Below are 9,368 nucleotides of genomic sequence, written 5' to 3' on the forward strand. Positions count from 1 at the left end.
GAAAAAAGGCCGACAAGCAATCCTTGGCTTTAACACATGCCTGCAATTTGGCCTCATTCCATCAGTTGTCGATGCCGTTAACATGCAGGATGGGCATGAAACACCAGAGCAAACGGCCCCGCACCTTTTCAGTGGAACCGGCTGCGTCAAACGACACTACAAGATGGTCCTGCGGCCCGGTGCGGTTCCAGTCGTACAACCAGCTAGGAGGGTACCCTTCTCCCTAAGGGAACCACTACGTGAAGAGCTCAACCGCATGGAGAAGGCGTCCATCATCAAAAGGGTAGACGAGCCCACCGAATGGGTGAGTCCCTTGGTCATAGTTCGCAAAAAGAATGGAAGCCTCCGGGTGTGCATGGACCCAAGAGAAATTAACAAGCACATCATGCGTGAGCACTACCCTATGCCCGGACGTGAAGACATTGAGTGCGAATTGTCAGGGGCGCGACTGTTTTCCCGCCTTGACGCAAACTCCGGCTTCCACCAAATACCGTTAGATGAGGCCACGTCGCGAATATGCACGTTTGCGACTCCGTTCGGCCGCTACAGATTCCTTCGGCTCCCTTTCGGTATTTCGTCTGCTAGTGAGGTCTTCCAGAAGACGCTCGCAGAGATCTTCGACGGCCTGCCAGGGGTTCATGTATATGTTGACGACGTGCTAATCTGTGGCAACAGCAAACAGCAGCATGATGAGCGCTTGCGAGCAGCACTGAAAAGGGCAGAGGAAGCTGGTCTTACGTTCAACCGTGAGAAGTGTGCCTTCGGTGTGAAGGAAATAACATTTCTTGGAGACGTCATCAGTGAACATGGCATACTGCCGAGTTCTGATCTAATTTCAAGCATTCAAGCTATGCCACACCCGAATGACAAAAGTGCAGTACGCAGAATGCTTGGAGTCGTTAACAATTTCCGCAATTACGTGCCTCGACTGAGCGATAAAACGTCCCTACTTCGCAGCTTGGTGAAGGAGAACGTAGTTTTTGACTGGAGTTCGGCTCATGAGCGTGAGTGGAAAGAGGTCTGCGAAGCATTAACAACGCCTCCTGTGCTGGCCTTCTTCGACGCGAAGAAAGAAACCAAAATTTCGGCTGACGCATCTGGGCTAGGGTTAGGCGCAGCATTGTTGCAGAAGCATGGCAGTGAGTGGCGCCCAGTCATGGACGCTTCGCGAGCACTCACCGATAGCGAAACACGGTACTCGCAAATCGAGAAAGAAACCCTGGGCATTGTTTTCGCATGTGAAAAGTTTCACCAGCTGGTATATGGCCGCAAGATTGTCATTGAAACGGATCACAGACCTTTGCTGGCAATCGCGAAAAAGGCAATCGGAGATATGCCACCAAGGCTGCAGCGTTTCTTTATTCGTCTTCTTCGTTATGACTACGAACTCCAGTTTGTTCCGGGCAAGGACCTGCTGTTGGCGGACATGCTGTCCCGTGCTCCTGCCGTCCGTGCCGTCCTGGAGTCAACCGAAGACGTCGACGTTCATGCTGTACAGGTCCTCTCAAGCATAGTAAGCACACCAACAAAACGGCGCCTGCAAAGTGAGACTTTAGCGGATCCATACTTGAGCAAAGTCTTGGAGCAGGTGGCACAAGGAACTAAGATTGAAGGAGAGTTAAAGCCATTTGCAGCAGAACTATCGGAAATTGATGGAATACTGCTGAAAGGATGCAAAATTGTCGTACCGAAGACAATGAGAGTGGAGATGCTGCAGAAGTTGCACGCGGGACATCTTGGGCTGAATAAAAGTAAAGCCAGAGCTCGGGGCCTGATCTTCTGGCCAGGAATGGGCAGTGCCATTGAAACGCTCATTCGCAAATGCAGCGCATGCCAAAAGTACGCCTACAAGCAAGCTTCTGAGCCTTTTATTTTGTGGCCAACACCCAAGGTGCCATGGCACCGGGTGGGAATCGACCTTTTTCATTTCGCTGGTGACATGTACGTAGTGGTGTTTGATGCGCATTCAAACTTTCCAGACGTTGAGAAACTCGCCGTCACCACTGCGCGCGAAGTCGTTACAAAGGTTGCGTCTATTTTTGCGCGGTACGGAATACCTGCCCAAGTGTGTACCGACAACGGACCTCAGTTTGCTTCCCAAGAGTTCGCGGAGTTTGCACGGCGCTATGACTTTGTCCATATTACTTCGAGCCCTGAATTTCCGCGGTCGAATGGTTTGGCCGAGAAAGGAGTACAAATAGTCAAGCGCATTATGAAGAAAACTGCAGAGTCTCGTGACGACTTCTGGATGGGTCTTTTATCATATCGCGCGTCCCCATTAGAGGACGGACAATCACCGGGAGAATTGTTGCAGGGTCGTCGGCTGCGCACTACTCTGCCTGAATGCAGCGTCGAACAGGAGCGCCCGGTAGTCAAGCACCGCCAGTCGTCCAAGGGCAAACTGCTGCCTCCACTGCAGCAAGGAGACACGGTGCGGGTTCGTGACGACCGCCAATGGTCGCGCAAAGCGATGGTTCTCCAGAAGGTGGCTCCACGATCCCACATCGTGAGAATGGACAACGACCGTCTTCTAAGGCGTAATAGGCAACATCTGCTGCGAACCCAAGAGCACTACAACGTCATCGATGACAGCGACGACGACGTGGACATCCGCTCCGAGGCTCCAAGAACTTCAAGTCCTGGTACCGCCGATGAACAGGGTGAGCCACGTGATGGACTTGCCACAAGCACTCGGCTCACAGCATCAGGTGCAGCTGGTGGATCAAGCATGGACTTGCCACGTGATGGACTTGCCACAAGCACGCAGCTCACAGCATCAGGTGCAGCTGCTGGATCAACCATGCCAGCCATTCCACGCAGGACAACCCGGCCACGCATGGAACCTAAACGGCTGACTTATGATCACAAGTTTCGGCAAATTTCTTAGAGCATTGTCAAAACTGATCTTTTCACAGAGGAAAGAAGATGTATCAGATGTGGCTATCAAGCAAGCGGCCTGATAACATGTCAACGCCCCTTCTTCCTTTCCCTCGCTGCAGCCGCAGCTATAAATCTATGCGCAATAAAGGACCGGGCGTCTTTTCTGGCCTAGCTACTGATGTGTCGCGTCTCTGCATGAAGCGATCGATACAGTCCCCTGGTGGTCGATATTTCCATATAGTCCTTCACTATAGCGTCCCTCTACTGCACAATCGCAGTGAGCCTCAGCGTTAGCTCAGGAGCTTCTGCCTTTAATATTGATTTGTGGTAATTTCTTTTGATGTCAGCCGCATTTTTAGTCAGTTGTTCATTCGGTGCTCCCAATAAATTCGATGTACCCTGACCTTTATCCCCCATATATCTCTACCTATCGTGCTACGTGTCTCACACGTGACTTCGCTCGATTCGCCATCAATGAACTGAACAGCAAGCTGCTGCTCCAGCTTGCTGTTCAATGTTTTGGGGCGAAAATCTCCGTCGCTCGAATGGGAGATCCGGTCGCCAGGAACGATGCGTCGAGGTTGCTTTATCCGCCTCCATGTATTGTGGGAGGAAACACGCCGCCGCCAGTGAGAGCAAATTCCGCTTGCTTCTCGACAAATTCGCCTTAATGCGTCTCTCGCTCTCTTTCTGCCAACAGCAATAAACGCCAAAACAAATTTCACATCTGGTTTCCTTGGCTTTGCCCTGATTAATACAAGCTTTAGTACTAGAGGAATATCTGTTTCCGTACGGCGCCCACTGACCGTCGTTAGTGCTCTGACGATGGATGTGAATTGCGATTTCGTAAGGCCTCCCGCCGTTAATGAATATGCTGTGCGATCGGCATTTACGCTTGAAAACTAGAGTTTGTGTGTTTTATTGTGGTAGCAGTTTTTGAATCATTTACGGAAACAGGGGAGCGTTAATGTTGAGAATGGCCGCATCCGCCAGCGTAGAACGCGCCCTGAAACACGGTAAATATCGTGATTCAGATGTGTCCAATGCTTGTTTCGTCGTCGATCTAAGTAGCAGTAACTCTGAGAACGCAGCCTCATCATCCGACTTCAACGCAGAGGGCGAAATGGTCCAGAGAAACCAGCCTAGATCATCACTGATAGCGCCTTGTTTATTTTATTCTGGCCCGTTTTGCACGGCTCAGAATTCATTTTTCTCGTTATTTAAAAAGAACCCGCAGCGCTAACAACAATACGATGGGGGGCAAACATCTTTGAAAAAATGGCCTGGCTTAGCTTATGGTTAAGCCTAGGATGCGAAGCATACCGCCGGCGGAGGCTGCGCGTCCGCAAGCGAGCGCACGAGTTGCGCCCCAGCTTTCACAGCTGTTATGACGTCATATCACGTGGTGCGCCGATGTAGGTCAAGTGGCAGCTACGCGGCCGCGCGCCGCGCAGCAAGGAAGAGCTCGGTTGTGCGGCTAGTATACTTCGCATAAAAGTCACCCACACAGTGGTAGGGCACCACTTCAGGAACTGAACTACACTCGTCTTCTATGGTACTATCGTGGGCAAGAGTAACAGATCCCCTGCTACTTTCGATCGCTGCCACTCTGCGTGGGGGCGCCACCTGACAAAGCACTTCTGCTGTCGAGAGCGGCGCAGTGGCACTTGGGGGGGGGGGGGGGGGGGTCTGTTACTTTTGCCCGCGATTGCACGAACAACGCAAAAATTTCGCAGAACACTAGTCTTAGAGCGTAAGGTGCAACTTCACAGCTCTGATCTTTCCTAGAAGGCGGAAAATGGGCCGGGTCAAGAGTGGAAGGGCGCAAATACTCCCGTTTGATTTTGGGAAAAGAACACAAAAGTACAGGCTTAAATTTTTTAGGCAGTCACGAAGAGGCGCCCATCCAAGTTGCTTAAGACAGTTTAACTCAGAAAGCAGCCCCTGCTTTCGCATGAAAAACCTCAGCAGATATAGATTTTACTAATGTTCGTGCTCCACAATTCTGGACAAAACCACTTGAGTGCGAAACCTTTTATGAACGCCATTTTTTTATACAATGTAAGATTTAACTAACAATCAGTACATCCGCAGATCCCCCAACGGCAGTTTTGCTTTTTTATTCTATTAACGCTTTCGCTATCGTCAAAAGCCTTCCCCATTAGTTTTCAACGGAAGTAGTAACTCTTTCATCGACGCGACATCGTAATTCCCCGCTAACATGCCACCGACGGAAACTCTATAAAAGAAAGGTTTTGCTGCATATCAGAAGAACGGACCATTACCTTCAATATTTTAACTAGTGTATCTTACAGTTTTTCAATCTTCAATATTTTTGGCCGAGAATGTTGGACATTACTTGTCTCATTTGAAGAGTTGCCGCAGGATTTGCGCGGGATTTTACACCTTCCGGGCTAACGAATTATTCGATTTGACAGCCCCCACGATAACGAATTATCCTCCAGACTGTTATACACAGTTGCCCAATTATATATGTTAAGTTTATCGTTTTCTAGCTAGGAAGCTTTACTAGCTGAAACTGATTTATTTAGAAATATTTGTTTTTTGTGAGTCAAACATTTTGTAAATTCCTATCTTTATATTTATGCCTTTTTCCAAGTCCACATCTTAGTAAATTTCAATTAAAATTTTAAGCAAAAACCTTCATTTCCCAGAAGAATTTCAAGACCTAAAACACTTTTAAAGACTAACAAGAGAAAGATGCGCCATAAATGTGCGTCATTATCACGTAATGCGTTAAATTTTGAAGTTCATTGCTCCTAGAGCAAGAGAACTCATCGTAACACGAAAAAAATGCGTCATTCTTCTCACAGTAGGCAAAGAACTATGCAGAGTTAAATTCAAGATAAATCGACTAGAACGAAGCCTATGAAGCGGACAAGTTTAGTCGTCATAACATGAATGCACCAAAAGAAGCGGAACGTTGCAAAATCGTTGCTCCTAGTAGACGACTGAACCATCAAAGGAGGGCGAAGGACTTTGCTTGGCGTGGTTGACAGAACATTCCGCAGCTGGAGATGTGACGCAGTGGATTTTGCCCCGTGTAATGCCAGTTTCCTTTGTGTTTCTTCATGCCGTCGAATTGTTATGCGATGCAGTGCACTAATCGATCGATGAAGACCAGTCGAATATGTGCCTTCCGCTTTCTGAATTGCGAAAAGCAGTGAAAATTGGGTTTCGGAAGCGTGCGCATACCGAAGTGACCGACGTCAATCATCGACAGGGCCTGGGTCTTGTACTTGATTTCAAAAAAAAATTTCCGGGTCTACTCCTGTACCCACGTACTTTTTAACGCAAAGCAACACTGCGCGAGTCGCCTAGCCATCTCGCGGAGCTGAGGCAAGGCCATACTACGCTTGCGCGAGGACGGCGCACAGCTGGCGCGCCACAGCCTCTGCTGCGCGGGTGACTCAGAGGTGCCGCCGCCGCGCTCGCCAGTTGCGCATGCGCAGTAGCGGCGCATAGCTTGCGTGCCGGGGCCGCCGCCGCTGCCGCGCGCTCTCCGTCGCCTCTCTCTCTCTCCTCGTTGCTTTCGCAGTCCTCCAGGTTTAACCAGGGCTAAACCACTCCCAATTTTTTAGGTGAACAAGCAAGCACAACTAGTTTTCTTTATTGCCCTAGCAATAGCGCTAAGAGCCCTGGACAGCATTTGATCACTGGAAATACTGAAACAACGTTTTTGTTGGGCAATTAGCTTATTCTAGTGCACCACATAGGGTTTGTGAATGCAGATTCTGTGTCGAGAGACGGCAGTCAAGGGCGTGCCAACACCTTGGCCGCTGAAAGGCAGCCACGTTTCAACCCTGATTCACAAAAAAATGAGCGCTGTAATGTAGAAGTCGGAAAGTGGTTTTTCGTGCGTTATTAAGGAGCGCTTTTGTATACTAACGCACTCTGCATGAATACCACGCAGTGTTGTAGAAAACTTGCGTAATTCCCCGTTATTTACACACAGCTTGTTTTGCGCATAGTAGTTGTGCACCGCTTTTGTCCTGCATGCTATGCTTTCTAGCAATAATGTCATGTGCTTGTCAGGCAGAACGCGATCTTAACGAGATAAGGAAAAGTATCCGTAGTTGACAGAAAAATCGCATAGCCAAGCATGGCACAAGTGCCTTCTCTGCGGTCTTCGCTAGCGAGTGCACACACTTTATAGGGCTCGGTAGCCGCTTTTGATAAGGACCTTTCGAAAGCAGTAACCGGTGGCGAGGTGTGCTATAACCTCATTTTGTAACATTCCCTTCTATTGCGAAGCCCTGCACATTCCAATCGGTTGGTAGGATTTGAACTGTGCACTGCAGGGGCCAGGCTTGTTCTAGCTACGTGCACGACATTACCTCCGAACTGATCATTTGCCGGGTACTTCAGAAAAATTTTTCAGTTGCCAGTACCTAATGAGTCCTCGTACCGCAGTGCCAAGTACTTGGTAAATTGGTAAATTGGTTTTCGAGGAGCAGTATCTGTCTCGCATATCTCGGCGGACACCTGAACCGCGTCGTAAGGGAAGGGAGGAAGGTAGGAGCGAAAGAAGAAAGAGAGCCTGATCAAAATATCGTTGTTGCACAATTTTAAATCGACGGTACTCATCGTCGGAGAGCTCCGGGGCTCAGCGCTCAGCAGAGGGACCGGACAGGAAAGGGCGCTTTCGCCTGGCGAGCGTTTTCTTTCGGCGGGCCCCTTTGCCCACATGGGTTGTGAACATGACATTGTTTGCAAGCAGGGAGAGGCTTATTTGATCATCTCGCTTCTTGTGTTCTCATGTTACTAAGGTGGCAGTACCTGGCTTAGCCGTCCAAGTTCCATTCGTGTAGAAATGGAAACACGGTCTTCAAAACCACCACATTCCATCGTGCACACCCGGTGGTGGGTAATATTTAATACAAAAAGAAAGTCTGCTGTTTTATTCCAAATTTTGTTTCCACGAGGTGCAGCAAGCGAACGAACAAGAATTCGTCGTTAAGCGGGCGGCTCTGGCTCCGTTGCATGCCGCCATATTCACTGCAGTGAGCAGGACATACGAGGTCTGTTAGAAAAGTATCCGACCTTTGGCAGAAGAAAAAAAAACTGGCATAACTGGAGCGTTAAAAAGCTATTCACCTTAAAAGTAGTCTCCTTGGGACTCCACACACCTCTCTCAGCGGTGCTGCCATTGATGGAAGTATTCCGAAAAGGCCCCTTTCGGAATGGAGTTTAGCTCGGCTGTCGTTGCAGCCACAATGTCCTCTCTTGTCTGAAATCGCGCTCCTTTCAATAGCCTCTTGATTTTGGGAAACAGCCAGAAGTCGCAGGGACCATATCACGAGAGTAAGCAGTCTGTTGAACTACAGGAGTCTAGTTTTTAGCCAGAAAAGTTTGAATCAAGTGCGAGGAATGTGCAGGAGCATTGTCGTTATGGATGCGCCAATTTCCCGATGACCTCAAACTCCGGTCTCTTGCCCCGCAAAGCACCACGTAGGCGACGGAGGACATCCTTGTAGTACTCTTTGGTCATTGTTTGACCCTGAGGGGTGCGCACTCGTGGAGTCCCACACAGAGGGAGTCAAAGAAAGCAGTCAGCATCACTTTAACATTGCTGCGCACTTGGCAGGCCTTCTTTGGTCTTGGTGACATGGAATGCTTCCACTGTGACGACCGGGATTTGGTTTCCAGGTCGTACCCGTACACCCGAGACTCGTTACCAGTGATTATGGTGTCGTTGAAGTCGGCGTCACTGTTTGTGGAATCCAGCACGTCCTGCGAGACTTCAACGCGAAGCTGCTTTTGCTCCACCGCCAGCAGCTTAGGCACAAATTTTGCCGCAAATCTCTCCATGGCTAAATCTCCGGTGATAGCGGAATGTGCAGAAAAATTGCTGATGTCCACCTCTTCCGCAATTTCTCGGATAGTCACATGACGGTCCCGCATCACCACAGCGTTCACTTCGGCAATGTCCTGGTCATTTCGGCATGTTGATGGCCGACCGGAGCGTGGCTATCTCTCCACCGATGTGCGGCCGTCTTTAAACCAATTGTACCACTGCTTAATCTGTGGTCTGCTCATAGCATCATCACCGAAAGCCGTCTGAATATTTAGAATGGTTTCCACTTGGCTATCCCCAAGTTTCTGGCAAAATTTCATGCAGTAGCGCTGCTCCTGTCGCTCCGCCATTTTCCTCGCAATAAAAAACCGACGAGAGCACTGCGCACTGCCTCACTCAAACGCTCCGTACCAGCGACTCACGTTATCGGCAGGCAGGAAAAAATTCGTGCTTGCGTACGAAGGTTCAAGGTCGGCTGACGCAAGCGCACTTGTTTCATATCCTTCAGGTGTTCGCAAAAAAAAATAAAGTCGGATACTTTTCTAACAGGCCTCGTACTTCGGCAATAGCGTCGTCTTCTCCGGAGAAGCTCGCGTCTACAGGTTTAGTTGCAAAACTTGCCTTAGAGCCCTGTTTTTTATGATTGAAAAGTCGTCTGTTGCAATAAAAA

At 49.2% G+C, this 9,368-nt stretch overlaps 1 pseudogene; it reads right to left on the reverse strand.

Moving 5' to 3' along the window:
* Positions 1-3,825: 3,825 nt before the first annotated feature.
* LOC149347451 (protein GVQW3-like) lies at positions 3,826-9,048 on the reverse strand (annotated as a pseudogene).
* Positions 9,049-9,368: the final 320 nt, after the last annotated feature.

This window comes from Amblyomma mixtum, chromosome 4 (assembly GCF_055824585.1).
Source record: "Amblyomma mixtum isolate Tamu chromosome 4, ASM5582458v1, whole genome shotgun sequence".
In the NCBI taxonomy this organism is placed as follows: Eukaryota; Metazoa; Arthropoda; class Arachnida; order Ixodida; family Ixodidae; genus Amblyomma; species Amblyomma mixtum.